The sequence below is a fragment of the Caretta caretta genome, chromosome 3 (assembly GCF_965140235.1).
Source record: "Caretta caretta isolate rCarCar2 chromosome 3, rCarCar1.hap1, whole genome shotgun sequence".
Taxonomy (NCBI): Eukaryota; Metazoa; Chordata; order Testudines; family Cheloniidae; genus Caretta; species Caretta caretta.
In genome coordinates, this window is record NC_134208.1 from 93,332,013 (window position 1) to 93,350,793 (window position 18,781).

General features: G+C 41.8%; 1 pseudogene; it reads right to left on the reverse strand.

Annotated features, from left to right (window-relative positions):
- Positions 1-14,677: 14,677 nt before the first annotated feature.
- On the reverse strand, positions 14,678-15,065 carry LOC125634885 (small ribosomal subunit protein eS19 pseudogene; annotated as a pseudogene).
- Between the last annotated feature and the right edge of the window lie 3,716 nt (positions 15,066-18,781).

Here is an 18,781-nt window from a genome sequence, read left to right on the forward strand (position 1 = left end):
TGCTAAAGGAGTTGGCGGATGTGATTGCAAAGCTGTCAAGGTTCCTTCCCCACTCTGAACTCTAGGGTATGTGAAACTGGTAAGGCTCAATACAGTTTTGATTTTCAATAGAGAAATTGATGTCTCACAGGAACATTGTCCTATGCTGTGTTTCCTGGATATCACTGCTTATATAACTGAAAATGGATTAGTGTCTATAGATACCCTATCCACTTTTTTTGAATGAGAATAGCTCTCAAGAGTTCTGAGGAAGTTTATTTTTGTCTCAAATGTTAAGGTGTTCATTGTTTGCCACAGCTGCCTAAACACCATCTCAAAGGAAGCCAAGTGGATCTGTTATATCATAGCAGACATATTCGTAGGTTAAGGTGTTGTAGTGCTAGGAACAAAGGGGCTGCTTTCAGAATTGTCATCATCCATTTGATGACTTCGTCCGATGAAGTGAGCTGTAGCTCACGAAAGCTTATGCTCAAGTAAATTGGTTAGTCTCTAAGGTGCCACAAGTACTCCTTTTCTTTTTGCGAATACAGACTAACATGGCTGTTACTCTGAAACCTGTCATTTAATCACTGTCTGCTGTGTCGCTAATACTTCTTCATTAGGAGTCATCATTGCTGAATGATTGATTTTTAAGTAATATTGAGACAATTTTCCTGGATGTTATAAATCTCTTTACCTCTATGTATGCTCTCATGACATACTGCAGATGGTACTGTACATAAAGGGTCAAGTTAATTGTCTGAGAAAAACACAGAGCACAGAAAATATGTTTTTCCTTTTGATTTGGATTCTCTACTACCATGAGAGTATCAGGAATTAGTGGAGCTGGCTGGGAAATGAAAAAAAAAAATGTTGTGTTAAACTTGAAAGTTGTTTCCATGTTGCAGGATTTGAAACACAACAATTTTTTCAAAATGTGAATCACTTACTTCACATGAATTTTTGATAAAAATGATTACTAAAAATATTTTGCTTACTGAAAACTGGGTTTTTGGTAAATAAAAAAAATCAGTAACCATTTTGGTAACATTTCAATTAAAGACACCAATGAAAAAATCTTGTAACATATTTTGAACAGATCAACATTTTCTTGTGAAAAAGTTACTTTTTTGGGGGGTGGGGGTGGGGGTGGGGGAGAGGCTATTTTCCAACAACAAAAAGACAAAAAACCCTTTTGACTACCTTTAGGAATAAGCAATGTCATTGGTATAGCAGTTGGTATAATACTACTACTCCTAATTCCTACACATTGACCCATAATTATTACAGAATATGGCCCTGCAAAGGGCTAGGATTTTAAAGCTAATTAGAAACCTAAGTGCCTACCAGCTTAACTCCCCTTGATTTCAGTGTAAATTAGATGCCTAGGCACATTTGAAAATACCACTAGGTGTCTAACTACATTTAAAAATCTATCCTGAAATTATTAGTAGATCATCTAGTAATAGTATTGCACTAGGTGGCCCAGTAAGGAGCAAGAACTTGTCAGATGCAGGACTACAAGTTTGTCTCTAACAGAAGCAGCAGAAGATAATTTTTCTCCTATTTAGCTTTTTCTCTGGTGACACTGATTTTCAGATTCTGAAATCAAATTCAGATTCATTGTTGCTCAACTCCGCAGAAGAATCATAAATAGCAAAAGCACTGCATTATCAGATTTCTAATTTCCACATGCAGCAACTTCATATTCCTTTAACAGCACAAAATGAATATCATTACAATCCCACAGGGAGCACTGCCAGCTGGTGCTTGGGTTTTCTTAGCCACTACATCGCTTCTTTCTGTCTTTCTTTCTTTGTTGGCCAGACCACTGAATTTATTTTTCCAGTGAAGTAATGGGATTTTTGTTGTTGTTGTTGGCTGTCGAGTAACCTTCACTATCTGAACTGCTAGCTCTGGCACAACCATCAGCCATTTTAATGGGTTAAGTCCCAATTTTGAGATCAGTAAGAGGAGTTGTTGAATTATCATTACCATAAAGCTGGGCAAATGCAACTCTACAAAAAATAAAATCCATAAATAGTTGCTTAAATGGAAAAAAAAGTCTTGCTTTGGCTCTTATCAGTGCCCTTTTGTGTTTGCTTTCTTCAAATGTTTATGTGATTGAGTTCTATTCACATGGATTCTTGAATCTTCCCATTGGATGTGATGTATTTTGTAGGAAAGGGAGGAAAACATAACACTGCAGGGAGATAATCTTCTCCACAGCGCTCAACAGACCGTTCACCCAGAGGCAATTAAATGACCAAGAGAAAGATCTGCCTTCATCCTTTACAGGTAGGACCACCAATGCACATGGAACTTGTGTGAAAGGAACAAATGAAAAATAAATGTAAACTTTGCATCCAGCCGAACAATCTTTAATTGTATAATATTTAAAAGAACATTACCTTGTGCAAGGCCTGCATGGTTCAGAAAGGAAAAGTGTTCTAAAAAGTCTTCATTCAGTTCTTCTGCAATTTGTACTCAAGAGATGCAAAGCCTAGTAGTGTCTTCATACCCTCTTCCATAACTGCTGAGCCTTAACTAGTTGTGTCTACATTTGAGTGGTGAACTGTTGATTATATATTAATGGAGTTCTGGGTGAATTGTTGGTTGGTAAGAATAAGCAAGTGTCCTGATCTGAGAAATACTGTTCAGGTTAAAAGTTGACCTGAAAAGAACCCAGAATTAAACTAGTAAGGTAGTTCTCCCTGGACTCAATACAAAGGGGTCATCCCATTGAATTCTATTACGTGTTGGCTAACCTAGTTTATTAGAGTTCAGCTTTAAAATCTAACTGGTACTCTGACAAATTCATAAATTGTCACCCTTTCAGGCTTACACTGATCAGGTCAATAACATCATAGTAGCTGAGTGACACAGCAGGACAGAACAGATAGTCCTACATGTGTGTGATCATAATAAGGCTTTCAAACCCTTAGTCTTTCCCCTCAAGGGGAAGGAAGAAAAAAAACCTATAAAGAAATCATGGCAACATTAACTGATCACTTGTTTTTGTTGTATTCTGTCCACTTTTCTTTGTCTCTGTCATCCCTTGAGGCAGGAATTTTCAAAGGAGACTGAGTTAGGTGATCAGTGCCCATTGAAGTTCAGTGGGAGTTGGTCTGCTAAGTCCCTTATGTCCCTTGGAAAACCCCAGCATCTCTGGGCAGTGACCTTGTCTCCTTGTTCATCTCTAAAGCACCTAGCACACATTTCACCCTAAATAAATAATAATAGGGCTAGTGGAACAAATTATTTTCTTTATCACTTGAAAAAGTAGTGGTAGCCCAACTGGACAAATGTCATTTGCTACCAGTAGCAATGAGGGCTGTCAAAGGCTTAAAAAATAATCGTGATTAATCTCAAGATTAAAAAAAATAATTGTGATTAATCACCGTTTTAATTGCACTGTTAAACAATGGTTTATGTATGGTACTCACTTTATATTATTTTTTATTACAAATATTTGCACTGTAACAGATAAACAAAAGAAATAGTATTTTTCAGTTCGCCTCATACAAGTACTGTAGTGCAGACTCTTTATCATGAAAGTGCAGCTTACAAATATAGAATTTGTGTTTTACATAACTGCACTCAAAAATAAGACCATGTAAAATTTGAGAGCCTACAAGTCCACTCAGTTAGACTTCTTGTTCAGCCCATCACTAAGATGTTTACATTTACATTTGTTTACATTTATATTTGATTATATTTGTAATAAAAATAATAATGTAAAGTGAGCCCTATATACTTCGTATTCTGTGTTGGAATTAAAATCAATAGAGCTGAAAATGTAGAAAAACATTCAAAATATTTCTAATAAATTTAAATTGATATTCTTTTATTATTTAACATGCAATTAAAATTGAGATTAATCATGGTTAATTTGTTTTGAGTTAATTGCTTGAGTTAACTGTGATTAATTGACAGCCCTAGTAGCAACCTGACACAACAGAGAAATAACTGGTGGGAAATATACAATTCTGGGACCCAACCATGTGTCTAGCGTACCTTTGGGGAGGCTGAGAAGAGGACCTATTGATAGGCAGAACAACAGGAGGCACAGCAGGAACAAGAACAGTCACAAAACTCCACTTTCCTTTCCTCCCCCTCCACAAATGACACATTTGCAGTGATGTGAGGAGAGGAAAGTGATCAGGAACAGTCAGCATGGATTCACCAAGGGCAAGTCATGCCTGACTAACCTAATTGTCTTCTACGATGAGATAACTGGCTCTCTGGATGAGGGGAAAGCAGTAGATGTGTTATTCCTTGACTTTAGCAAAGCTTTTGACACGGTCACCCACAGTATTCTTGCCACCAAGTTAAAGAAGTATGGGCTGGAAGAACAGACTACAAGGTGGATAGAAAACTGGCTAGATCGTCGAGCCCAATGGGTAGTGATCAATGGCTCCATGTCTAGTTGGCAGCCGGTATCAAGCGGAGTGCCCCAAGGGTTGGTCCTGGGGCCGGTTTTGTTCAATATCTTCATTAATGATCTGGAGGATGGTGTGGATTGCATCCTCAGCAAGTTTGCAGATGACACTAAACTGGGAGGAGTGGTAGATATGCTGGAGGGTGGGGATAGGATACAGAGGGACCTAGACAAATTGGAGGATTGGGCCAAAAGAAATCTGATGAGGTTCAGCAAGGACAGGTTCAGAGTCCTGCACTTAGGATGGAAGAATCTCATGCACTGCTACAGACTAGGGACCGAGTGGCTAGGCAGCAGTTCTGCAGAAAAGAACCTAGGGGTGACAGTGGACAAGAAGCTGGATATGAGTCAACCGTGTGCTCTTGTTGCCAAGAAGGCTAACGGCATTTTTGGCTGTGTAAGTAGGGGCATTGCCAGCAGATCGAGGGACGTGATCGTTCCCCTCTATTCGACACTGGTGAGGCCTCATCTGGAGTACTATGTCCAGTTTTGGGCCCCACACTACAGGAAGGGTGTGGAAAAATTGGAAAGAGTGCAGTGGAGGACAACAAAAATGATTAGGGGGCTGGTGCACATAGAATATCAGGGTTGGAAGGGATCTCAGGAGGTCATCTAGTCCAACCCCCTGCTGAAAGCAGGACCAATCCCCAATTTTTGCCCTAGATCCCTAAATGGCCTTCTCAAGGATTGAACTCACAAACCTGGGTTTAGCAGGCCAATGCTCAAACCACTGAGCTATTTCTCCTGCCCCCTCCCACCCATGACTCATGAGGAGGGGCTAAGGGAACTGGGATAATTTAGTCTGCAGAAGAGAAGAATGAGAGGGGATTTGATAGCTGCTTTCAACTACCTGAAGGGTGGTTCCAAAGATAATGGATCTAGACTGTTCTCAGTGGTACCAGATGATAGAACAAGGAGTAATTGTCTCAAGTTGCAGTGGGGGAGGTTTAGGTTGAATGTTAGGAAATACTTTTTCACTAGGAGGGTGTTGAAACACTGGAATTTGTTACCTAGGGAGGTGGTGGAATCTCCTTCCTGAGAGGTTTTTAAGGTCAGGCTTGACAAAGCCCTGGGTGGGATGATTTAGTTGGGGATTGGTCCTGCTTTGAACATGGGGTTGGACTAGATGACCTCCTGAGGCCCCTTCCAACCCTGATATTCTATGATTCTATGTCACCATTCCAGCAATCTTTAGATATTTTTTCAATTAAATAATTTGAGAGAAGCAGCTGGAAAAGGAACAGAAATGTTATTTTGTCTTGTGGTTTCAATTTAAAAAACAATATCTTCCCTGCCCCTTTTTACAGAATCCTTGAATTTTTCAAAAGCTGTCTGCCACCTCTCCTTTTAGGCCCCGCTGAGCTACCTAGAAGCCAGTTTGTATGTGCTAGGAAACTCCTGTGACAGCAGTTCCCAGGTCATTTCAATCCATGAAGTGGGACTTGTCCTCTTGATCTGAGGAAATAACTTGTGTTTGTTTTCTCGAGTCTAAACAGGATATGACCCTGTAAAAAACAAACCAAAAAAACAAACAGAGTTCACAACCCACCTTAAAGCCCATAAGGACAAGTTAGACAAAACACACTTGTCCATTACTTCATTGAATTAGTTTTTTCCTGTGTGTATATAGATATTTATTTTACATATTTTAAAAGCTTCTAACACATACATTTAATGAAACTTCTCTAATCACTAAAAGATATTGGAGACACATTTATCCCTGGCTTTACACTAGTGATGGGATTGATTCATCGTACTCTGGGCATTCTGCTAGAGATGAGCACTGCTTTGTCATGTTGAAAGCACAAGGGTTTTGTTGCATTCCCCAAAAGATGACCAGTTAGCTACTATCCAGCGCAGTACACTGCCTGTCATATCACACTGCTTAATTTTAAGGCCCATTGATTTTCACAGGGTGTCTTTTAAGCAGAAGCCACCAAAGTGGGCACTAGTGTGCTGTTTTTCAGCAAAAGAGGGTTTAACTACAGTGTTACAATCAGTATCCAAGTCCCAAGGTGAAAATTGCAATTGTTTAGAATTTGTACACAGGGTAATTCAGAATAAATTTCCAGATTTTGTGAACTATGAAATCCTTTTTGCAACTAGATGCTCGTGCTGTAAAAGCGCTTGTTTTCCATTTACAGTTAAGGTGGAAAACATGGAATGGCTGTTTAGTTGGCCTCCAAGACAGAAAATGGATGTAACTGGAGAGGACGCCGATCTGTTGAGAAACATTTAGATCAGGAAAGAACCTGTCAAGCTATTGGGAGATGGGGCAGGGGTGGGGTTGGGCTCATAAACCTAGAGTTCACAGACTTCATGCCAAAAGGAATATTCAGATACACACACACGCAAATATACTGTAACTAATCCCACTGCAGGGTGTCGCTGAGTGCTGTGGTACACCAGTTTCTTCTAGTAGCATGCTCCGTACCACAAACTCAGAGCCAAGCACTGTAGGCACTCCAAGGACTATGTTCTTCAGGCTCTTGCCCTCGGTGGCATCCCATAAACACTCATACACTTAAAGTAGCAGAGAATTCCTTTACCCACATTTATGGAAGCAAATACCTGAGGCAAGATTGGTTTAATGGTTCCCACCAACGATTATCCAGTAGGTCCCGATTCAGCCCCTAGCAGTCCAGTATAGGGGTCGTAACACAAGAGCAATGTTGGGTCCATTACGCCATCCTTCTGCTTTGCAGGTCATTGTCCTGTATTCCCCTGACAGCAACAGGGCATGTATCTTTCCAGCTCTATCTTCTTGTTCTGCCTCACAGGTTGCTTGCTGCCCAGCATTCCCTCAACAACCAGGTCTCAGGCTGGTGCTGTGACAAGAGAAGTTTGCCTCAGTTGCCCGGAATGCCTTATCAAACTCTGAATGGGAAAATCTGCAGAGACATCTTGGAAGGGGGTTAAATTTTAGCCAAAATTATAAAATTGTTTAATTGAACATAAAATATGTGGTGATAGTATCAGGGACCTTTTGACATGCTCAGAACAGTAATTAGTTTTAAGAATAAAGCTTTCATTAAATAAAAATCAATAATAGTTTAAATTAGAAAATACAGTAAACGTGGCTATAGGTTTATGTAATGTAGTAGAAAATCCCACAGAGATATATGGTGGCTATAGAAACCAATGGGACTTTAGATAGGGTTCATCCAAAGGTCAGTCAAGAAACCCCCATAGGAATACATTGGAACCTATAGGATAAAATGGAAGGAAATGCTATTGTAGAATGACTCAGAAAAATCCCATAGGGATACATTGTAGCCCATAGAAGTGAATGGGGCTTCTGTTACATGACTGGTGATGATGTCATAGCTCAGCTGCAAGGTGATTGGCTGTCATAAATTATGTAATGAGCTCAGCTACAAGCTGATTGGTTGAATTATGATAATACATTATGTAATGAGCTGCAGAATTGTATATAAAGGCAGCAGCTGACAGGCTAAAACCTTGTAGGGGACAGGGACCAGCAAGAAAACAGAACGCTGCAAGACATCTGGAAGAAAGAAGGCACCTGCGGAACAGCATCATCATCAAAAGGAACGCAGCAAATGAGAGGCTGCCCAGAAGAGAGCTGTTATAACCACAGCAGCCCTCCCAGGGTTGGCTTGGCAACATCCGCTTCTGGCAGCAGGCCAGCGGGAGGCCTATGCTGCAGCCCAGTAGCAGCAACCAGCGGGCTTCCATATCTGCTACCTGAGGAGGGCAACATTCAGCAGCTTTTACCTCAGAAGCCAGCAATTCAACCGGTTTCAAACCCATGCTCCCTAAGTGCCACACCCGAGCTTCTGACAGACCAGAAGGACCAGTTTAGATGATTCAGAAGGATTACTAAGAAGCCTCCGTAAGTCAAAATCTTTTTCTATTTAACATCCGAGAGTGTTTGGGTTTCAAGTGTAAATAAAGCTGGATGCCTGAGTTCGGTGTGAAATCCTCCCCTACCCACCTGAGAATTGCCTGATCAGCTCTTGTTAGATGCTTAGTTTTAAGTATTTAGTTTTACGTCTTTAGTATTGAATGTTAATTAATATACTGTTATATGTATGGTTTCAGAGTAGCAGCCGTATTCGCAAAAGTCTGTATTCGCAAAAAGAAAAGGAGGACTTGTGGCACCTTAGAGACTGACCAATTTATTTGAGCATAAGCTTTCGTGAGCTACAGCTCACATCTGATGAAGTGAGCTGTAGCTCACGAAAGCTTATGCTCAAATAAATTTGTTAGTCTCTAAGGTGCCACAAGTACTCCTTTTCTTTTTGTTATATGTATGTAATTGATACATTGTTATAAAGCATAGAGTGTTAAGTGAATACTTATATTGTTATATGTGGTAGTTACTTACATCGTAATTATAGTACTGTGTTTTTATTTATCTTGCTGCTTCCTTTAAATTGTATCTGTAACCTTTACTGTTTTATTTTATTATTTTTATTTTTACCTCTATCTCTCCTCTTTTATTGTAATCGTTCACGTCTAAATAAATGTTGTGTTTGTTTTTGAAGAATTTCCTTCAGGGGGAAAGTTAGCTGGCCTTGGTTTCCTTTTCTGGAAAATCCATAGGGTGGGCCACAACCTTTAATACCGGAACACGTAAATTGAAAATAAATGGTTTTAAATTAAAAAGGCAGGTGGGTTCAAATCTTCCAGTAACTGTATCTCTAGCCTGCTACTCTTTCCCACACACAGCCTGGTCTCCCCTGACCTCTTGGTATACTTTCATCTTGTACACTGAAGATTATAGAGCCCTCCCCTGCCTCGATGTTGAACTCAGGGGAACATCATGCCAAGTAATAAGCAAGCAGCATTCACAATATTCCCTGTGATACTGCTAAAGGCAATTCTGTCCACAACACAGAGGACATGGAAATTACAGTAATAATTTTATATACAGCCACATATAGCCCAGAATCTTTAGCGTAATTAAGGACTAAGCCTTTCAAAATTGAAAAACAGTAGATGCTGTTTCAGTATTTCACTTAAAGGAGCTCTAGGTTGAGTAACTAGAACATGTTACTAGATACGCTTAACCGTTAAAAAAAGGATTAGTGTTTTTTTTTATTATCTGACATTCATTTTAATGACAGGTATCAGAGGAACAGCCGTGTTAGTCTGTATTCGCAAAAAGAAAAGGAGTACTTGTGGCACCTTAGAGACTAACCAATTTATTTGAGCATGAGCTTTCGTGAGCTACAGCTCACTTCATCAGATGTTTACCGTGGAAACTGCAGCAGACTTTATATACACACAGAAATCATGAAACAATACCTCCTCCCACCCCACTGTCCTGCTGGTAATAGCTTATCTAAAGTGATCAACAGGTGGGCCATTTCCAGCACAAATCCAGGTTTTCTCACCCTCCACCCCCCCACACAAATTCACTCTCCTGCTGGTGCTAGCCCATCCAAAGTGACAACTCTTTACATAATCAAGTCGGGCTATTTCCTGCATAGATCAAGGTTTTCTCACATCCCCCCCACCCCCATACACACACAAACTCACTCTCCTGCTGGTAATAGCTCATCTAAACTGACCATTCTCCAGGTTTAAATCCAAGTTAAACCAGAACATCTGGGGGGGGGGGTAGGAAAAAACAAGAGGAAACAGGCTACCTTGCATAATGACTTAGCCACTCCCAGTCTCTATTTAAGCCTAAATTAATAGTATCCAATTTGCAAATGAATTCCAATTCAGCAGTTTCTCGCTGGAGTCTGGATTTGAAGTTTTTTTGTTTTAAGATAGCGACCTTCATGTCTGTGATTGCGTGACCAGAGAGATTGAAGTGTTCTCCGACTGGTTTATGAATGTTATAATTCTTGACATCTGATTTGTGTCCATTTATTCTTTTACGTAGAGACTGTCCAGTTTGACCAATGTACATGGCAGAGGGGCATTGCTGGCACATGATGGCATATATCACATTGGTGGATGTGCAGGTGAACGAGCCTCTGATGGTGTGGCTGATGTTATTAGGCCCTGTGATGGTGTCCCCTGAATAGATATGTGGGCACAATTGGCAACGGGCTTTGTTGCAAGGATAAGTTCCTGGGTTAGTGGTTCTGTTGTGTGGTATGTGGTTGTTGGTGAGTATTTGCTTCAGGTTGCGGGGCTGTCTGTAGGCAAGGACTGGCCTGTCTCCCAAGACTTGTGAGAGTGTTGGGTCATCCTTTAGGATAGGTTGTAGATCCTTAATAATGCGTTGGAGGGGTTTTAGTTGGGGGCAGAAGGTGACCGCTAGTGGCGTTCTGTTATTTTCTTTGTTAGGCCTGTCCTGTAGTAGGTAACTTCTGGGAACTCTTCTGGCTCTATCAATCTGTTTCTTTACTTCTGCAGGTGGGTATTGTAGTTGTAAGAAAGCTTGACAGAGATCTTGTAGGTGTCTGTCTCTGTCTGAGGGGTTGGAGCAAATGCGGTTGTATCGCAGAGCTTGGCTGTAGACGATGGATCGTGTGGTGTGGTCAGGGTGAAAGCTGGAGGCATGCAGGTAGGAATAGCGGTCAGTAGGTTTCCGGTATAGGGTGGTGTTTATGTGGCCATTGTTTATTAGCACTGTAGTGTCCAGGAAGTGGATCTCTTGTGTGGACGGGACCAGGCTGAGGTTGGTGGTGGGATGGAAATTGTTGAAATCATGGTGGAATTCCTCAAGGGCTTCTTTTCCATGGGTCCAGATGATGAAGATGTCATCAATATAGCGCAAGTAGAGTAGGGGCTTTAGGGGACGAGAGCTGAGGAAGCGTTGTTCTAAATCAGCCATAAAAATGTTGGCATACTGTGGGGCCATGCGGGTACCCATAGCAGTGCCGCTGATCTGAAGGTATACATTGTCCCCAAATGTGAAATAGTTATGGGTAAGGACAAAGTCACAAAGTTCAGCCACCAGGTTAGCCGTGACATTATCGGGGATAGTGTTCTTGACGGCTTGTAGTCCATCTTTGTGTGGAATGTTGGTGTAGAGGGCTTCTACATCCATAGTAGCCAGGATGGTGTTATCAGGAAGATCACCGATGGATTGAAGTTTCCTCAGGAAGTCAGTGGTGTCTCGAAGGTAGCTGGGAGTGCTGGTAGCGTAGGGCCTGAGGAGGGAGTCTACATAGCCAGACAATCCTGCTGTCAGGGTGCCAATGCCTGAGATGATGGGGCGCCCAGGATTTCCAGGTTTATGGATCTTGGGTAGTAGATAGAATATCCCAGGTCGGGGTTCCAGGGGTGTGTCTGTGCGGATTTGATCTTGTGCTTTTTCAGGAAGTTTCTTGAGCAAATGCTGTAGTTGCTTTTGGTAACTCTCAGTGGGATCATAGGGTAATGGCTTGTAGAAACTCGTGTTGGAGAGCTGCCGAGCAGCCTCTTGTTCATATTCCGACCTATTCATGATGACAACAGCACCTCCTTTGTCAGCCTTTTTGATTATGATGTCAGAGTTGTTTCTGAGGCTGTGGATGGCATTGCGTTCCGCATGGCTGAGGTTATGGGGCAAGTGATGCTGCTTTTCCACAATTTCAGCCCGTGCACGTCGGCGGAAGCACTCTATGTAGAAGTCCAGTCTGCTGTTTCGACCTTCAGGAGGAGTCCATCTAGAATCCCTCTTTCTGTAGTGTTGGCAGGGAGACCTCTGTGGATTAGTATGTTGTTCAGAGGTATTTTGGAAATATTCCTTGAGACGGAGACGTCGAAAATAGGATTCTAGGTCACCACAGAACTGTATCATGTTTGTGGGGGTGGAGGGGCAGAAGGAGAGGCCCCGAGATAGAACAGCTGCTTCTGCTGGGCTGAGAGTATAGTTGGATAGGTTAACAATATTGCTAGGTGGGGTGAGGGAACCATTGCTGTGGCCCCTTGTAGCATGTAGTAGTTTAGAAAGTTTAGTGTCTTTTTTCTTTTGTAGAGAAGCAAAGTGTGCGTTGTAAATGGCTTGTCTAGTTTTAGTAAAATCCAGCCACGAGGAAGTTTGTGTGGAAGGTTGGTTCTTTATGAGAGTATCCATTTTTGAGAGCTCATTCTTAATCTTTCCCTGTTTGCTGTAGAGGATCTTGATCAGGTGATTCAGCTCTCCAACACGAGTTTCTACAAGCCATTACCCTATGATCCCACTGAGAGTTACCAAAAGCAACTACAGCATTTGCTCAAGAAACTTCCTGAAAAAGCACAAGATCAAATCCGCACAGACACACCCCTGGAACCCCGACCTGGGATATTCTATCTACTACCCAAGATCCATAAACCTGGAAATCCTGGGCGCCCCATCATCTCAGGCATTGGCACCCTGACAGCAGGATTGTCTGGCTATGTAGACTCCCTCCTCAGGCCCTACGCTACCAGCACTCCCAGCTACCTTCGAGACACCACTGACTTCCTGAGGAAACTTCAATCCATCGGTGATCTTCCTGATAACACCATCCTGGCTACTATGGATGTAGAAGCCCTCTACACCAACATTCCACACAAAGATGGACTACAAGCCGTCAAGAACACTATCCCCGATAATGTCACGGCTAACCTGGTGGCTGAACTTTGTGACTTTGTCCTTACCCATAACTATTTCACATTTGGGGACAATGTATACCTTCAGATCAGCGGCACTGCTATGGGTACCCGCATGGCCCCACAGTATGCCAACATTTTTATGGCTGATTTAGAACAACGCTTCCTCAGCTCTCGTCCCCTAAAGCCCCTACTCTACTTGCGCTATATTGATGACATCTTCATCATCTGGACCCATGGAAAAGAAGCCCTTGAGGAATTCCACCATGATTTCAACAATTTCCATCCCACCACCAACCTCAGCCTGGTCCCGTCCACACAAGAGATCCACTTCCTGGACACTACAGTGCTAATAAACAATGGCCACATAAACACCACCCTATACCGGAAACCTACTGACCGCTATTCCTACCTGCATGCCTCCAGCTTTCACCCTGACCACACCACACGATCCATCGTCTACAGCCAAGCTCTGCGATACAACCGCATTTGCTCCAACCCCTCAGACAGAGACAGACACCTACAAGATCTCTGTCAAGCTTTCTTACAACTACAATACCCACCTGCAGAAGTAAAGAAACAGATTGATAGAGCCAGAAGAGTTCCCAGAAGTTACCTACTACAGGACAGGCCTAACAAAGAAAATAACAGAACGCCACTAGCGGTCACCTTCTGCCCCCAACTAAAACCCCTCCAACGCATTATTAAGGATCTACAACCTATCCTAAAGGATGACCCAACACTCTCACAAGTCTTGGGAGACAGGCCAGTCCTTGCCTACAGACAGCCCCGCAACCTGAAGCAAATACTCACCAACAACCACATACCACACAACAGAACCACTAACCCAGGAACTTATCCTTGCAACAAAGCCCGTTGCCAATTGTGCCCACATATCTATTCAGGGGACACCATCACAGGGCCTAATAACATCAGCCACACCATCAGAGGCTCGTTCACCTGCACATCCACCAATGTGATATATGCCATCATGTGCCAGCAATGCCCCTCTGCCATGTACATTGGTCAAACTGGACAGTCTCTACGTAAAAGAATAAATGGACACAAATCAGATGTCAAGAATTATAACATTCATAAACCAGTCGGAGAACACTTCAATCTCTCTGGTCACGCAATCACAGACATGAAGGTCGCTATCTTAAAACAAAAAAACTTCAAATCCAGACTCCAGCGAGAAACTGCTGAATTGGAATTCATTTGCAAATTGGATACTATTAATTTAGGCTTAAATAGAGACTGGGAGTGGCTAAGTCATTATGCAAGGTAGCCTGTTTCCTCTTGTTTTTTCCTACCTCCCCCCCCCAGATGTTCTGGTTTAACTTGGATTTAAACCTGGAGAGTGGTCAGTTTAGATGAGCTATTACCAGCAGGAGAGTGAGTTTGTGTGTGTATGGGGGTGGGGGGGATGTGAGAAAACCTTGATCTATGCAGGAAATAGCCCGACTTGATTATGTAAAGAGTTGTCACTTTGGATGGGCTAGCACCAGCAGGAGAGTGAATTTGTGTGGGGGGGTGGAGGGTGAGAAAACCTGGATTTGTGCTGGAAATGGCCCACCTGTTGATCACTTTAGATAAGCTATTACCAGCAGGACAGTGGGGTGGGAGGAGGTATTGTTTCATGATTTCTGTGTGTATATAAAGTCTGCTGCAGTTTCCACGGTAAACATCTGATGAAGTGAGCTGTAGCTCACGAAAGCTCATGCTCAAATAAATTGGTTAGTCTCTAAGGTGCCACAAGTACTCCTTTTCATTTTAATGTTTCTTCTTTGCAGCTGCCAACTGGCAAGCAATTCTGTCCAGATCTCTCTGTCCCTGAGGGGAGAGTGTGTGACTGCCATCCTGATCCTCCTCCACCATTTTGAGCCCCTCGGAGCCCCGGCTGAAGTGGCTAGGCATCACACCATTGCCTCTGTAGATCTTGGTCATGGACTCTCTGCTGGCACCACCACAGAGGTACAGGTGGTGGGCTGTGTAAGCCACTCTGGTATATAACCTGTTCTCATCATAAGAGGCCAGCTCTTTGTGTTTGGTTAGTTTGACCATCTCCACCCACTTGAATACCTTCAGTTTATTTGACTTCCTGAGGAATGAACTGGATGAACTCCTGCTGGTTAATGTCTTTCACCGTGGCACCAGGCATCTTGCTCCTGCCTCCACATTGATGGGTCACTTGCTAAGATGTGAAATTCTCATCTTTTTTGTTTACATTATATGCCTTTGGGCTATAAATTCACATTGGAAATACAGTAGATCAAGATCTTACTGAGAAGGAATAATTGAATTAGTGAATAAACAAAAGGATATAAAGGTGTAAATTAACATTTAAGAAACAGCTTTTAATTATCAATGTATCTAAATAATTAATAAATATCTTATGTAATTAGACCCCTTTAGCTTGAGGAAGATTCATTTCTAAGTCAAACTCACCACTGAGTATTGAAAAGAGTTCCAACAATGCTCTTTTTTAAAAAGAAGTGTGATTAATAAGAAATATGTCTCTAATCATTAACAAGGATTCAAAAAGATATTTGTTTTATACTGAAGAAAAAGATACCTTCAGTTATTTTGAGAAGCCAACATAAAGCAGTTCTCAGGGTTTCCAGGCTTCCTGGAAGGTCAAGGAGCATATTTCATTTCAGAAACACCAAGATATTCCCACTGCCTTTTTTTATTTATTTTTTTTTAGTAGGATCAATTCATAAATTAAGATGTTACTGTGCAACTGCAAATCAGACAATAAGAACATAAGAACAGTCCTACTGGGTCAGACCAAAGGTCCATCTAGCCCAGTATCCTGTCTTCTGACAGTGGCCAGTGCCAGGTGCCCCAGAGGGAATGAACAGAACAGGTAATCATCAAGTGATCATTCCCAGCTTCTGGCAAACAAAGGCTAGGGGCACCATCCCTGCCCATCCCAGATAATAGCCATTCTTTATTATAGTTTCATCCAGTTTGCCCAGTACTGAAGTCAGGCTTACAGGCCTGTAATTGCCGGGATCACCTCTGGAGCCCTTTGTAAAAATTGGTGTCACATTAGCTATCCTCCAGTCATCTGGTACAGAAGCTGATTTAAATGTACAGAAGCTGATTTAAATTTAAAAGCTGACAATTAACCAGAGACAACTTAACTTACAAAGTGATCCTGCTAAACTACATCTGAAGTGTAAGGGAGAACCAAGCACGGGTTCAGAGGTGTCTACAGCTGTTTTGTATTATTTCATTATCTATTACATGATACTGGTGATGGACTGAACAAAATGAGTCAAATTACTTAATGTTGCACTATAATGAACTACTAACTTGAGGAGCCCGGGGCCTTGGAAGCAAATGTTCCCAGGACTGGTGGGGAGTCAGGAGCCCTCAGAGCCCCAGCTCCTTGGCAGCTCACCAATCTCACCAGCCTCCTGCAGCCTTAGCTGGCAGGCTGCCAAGGAGGTGCAAGTGCCCTATTTATCAGGCTGTGCCAAGCAGCTGAGGAGCCCTAGCTCCCAAAATTCCCCCTGGATGGGCTGATGATGTGCCAAACAGGCAGGTGAGCTGGCAGGAAACCAGGCAGGTTTCTGCTGAAATTTCATCATAATTGATATGTACCATGGAAGGTTTAGATTTTGATAACTTAACATTTTCTGATGGAAAAATTTGATGGAAAATTTCCAACCAGCTGTATATGGCACAAGATGTTTTGCAAAAAGATATCCACATATTCCAGGGACAAAGTTTCAAGAATTCATAAAGGAGATATCTCATTTTCTGGCTGGATGTTGAGAAGAGACAACCTGGTCAAGGCAATTTTGAGCTGAAATTATGTTATTAGGTATTAAGTAACTTATCTAAATTTCTAAGTTCTAACTTTTAGAATTGTTTGGTTTAACTGCCATTGGCATATAAGCCTGATTCAAAATAAATAACCTATATTTAACAAATCTATAGTTTCATGTTGGCACTAAAATCACCACCATACGACTATAGAAGTAAGATAAAGCTGGTCTTTCCAATAAGACGTAGTTAGATCTTGGGTTAATTGATTTTAATTATTATTTCTTGATAAATTTTAACATCCCATGCTGTTGTTTTTTTAATTTGGTGAACACTATCATCTAACCATCCTTATTTTGCTCTGTGTAATTTCTTATTTGCTTTATAAATTCAATTTTGTCTAATAATACTCATGAATCTACAATAATTCTCCAGTCTGTATATTAGCTAAAGAATGCATATCCAAAGGACATTGAGAACATATTTTCTCAGAGTCAAAGCTGCACCTTATAAGTGCCTGATGGCCCAGGAAAGAATCAATACAGATATAATGCGTAAACATGGAACGATGGATTGGCAATAAATTTCTCATCCCCACAGAGGAACAGAGCAATATGAGAGATTAAGGAAGTGACCTCAGACATCCAATTATATCTCATTTAATAAAAAAAAAACCAATTGTTAGGATGCACTGGTCATCCCAAAGACTTTACCAAATTAAAGCTACCCCAATGATCGATGTTAGAGGTGTGAGGGCAAAGAAGCCACACTTGTGCGTATGTTTTAGTCATTCCCTATTTTTTCAAACGTTGGCATGGTACTAAAACTGGAATTAACATGATCCTGGGGATTTCACTTGAGCTTAAGGCAGATGCGTACATATTGCAAATGGAAGCTATCACCATACCAACAGGAATGGCTACACAGAACATCATTTTTTGCAAAATGTCAAATTTTTTTACACTGGGAACGTATACTACTTTTGAACTTGTTTTATATGTCAGCACCCAGAATTTGTTTGGTTTCTTATAAGAAAAGAGATTGAAAACATTTAAAAGAAAAAAATCAAAATGAGTTGGGTCAAGATGAATTAAGACACCTGTGAGAATGATAGGCATTCTAATTTGCTTTCTTGTATATTGAGGGCCAGACCTAAAGATCACTGAAGTCAATGAGTCATCCAATTGACTGCAAAGGGGCTTTGGATCAAGTCCTGTGTGCCTGAAGTGGGCAGTGCCTAGAAGTACACTGCAGAGAACAAGCCTAGATAGGCAGGAGGATAGATTACAGGGAGACAACGTATAAATCTTTTTTCTCTAACTTCTATGCGTTGCATGTCTATTTCTGATATTTTAACTTACATTGTATATTACTGTTACATATTTTTAGTAATACTCCAATGCAAAATTAACAGTATTCAGAAGTCTATTTATTCAATGAAAATAACCTCACAGAAGTCCATAGGGAATAGTCTTCATTTCAGTTTCTGTATTGTGACAGGGTCGGGCCAGATGGCTATAGGAGAGTAATAGAAGGCAGATATATTAGCCCCAGGCTAAGTAGGTCCCTTTTCCCTGGGTAAGGTAACAGGGAAGGTTCTAGAACAATCAGGAACCTTCTAGAGACAATTAGATTAGAACACCTGCAGCCAATCAAGAAGCTGCTAGAATCAATTAAGGCAGGCTAATCAGGGCCCCTGGGTTTTAAAAAGGAACTCACTTCAGTTTGTGGTGTGCGTGTGAGGAGCTGGGAGCAAGGGGCACTAGGAGAGTGGGAACGCGGACTGAGGTGTACAAGCATGATCAGACACCAGGAGGAAGGTCCTATGGTGAGGATAAAGAAGGTGTTGGGAGGAGGCCATGGGGAAGTAGCCCAGGGAGTTGTAGCTGTTGCACAGCTGTTCCAGGAGGCGCTCTAGACAGCTGCATTCCACAGGGCCCTGGGCTGGAACCCGGAGTAGAGGGCGGGCCCGGGTTCCCCCCAAATCCTCCCAACTCCTGGTCAGACACAGGAGGAGTCGACCTGAACTGTGAATTCAGAAAAACGGCCAAGCTGAGGGCTGCCGTGAAGCTCCAAGGTGAGCAAATCCGCCAATAAGCG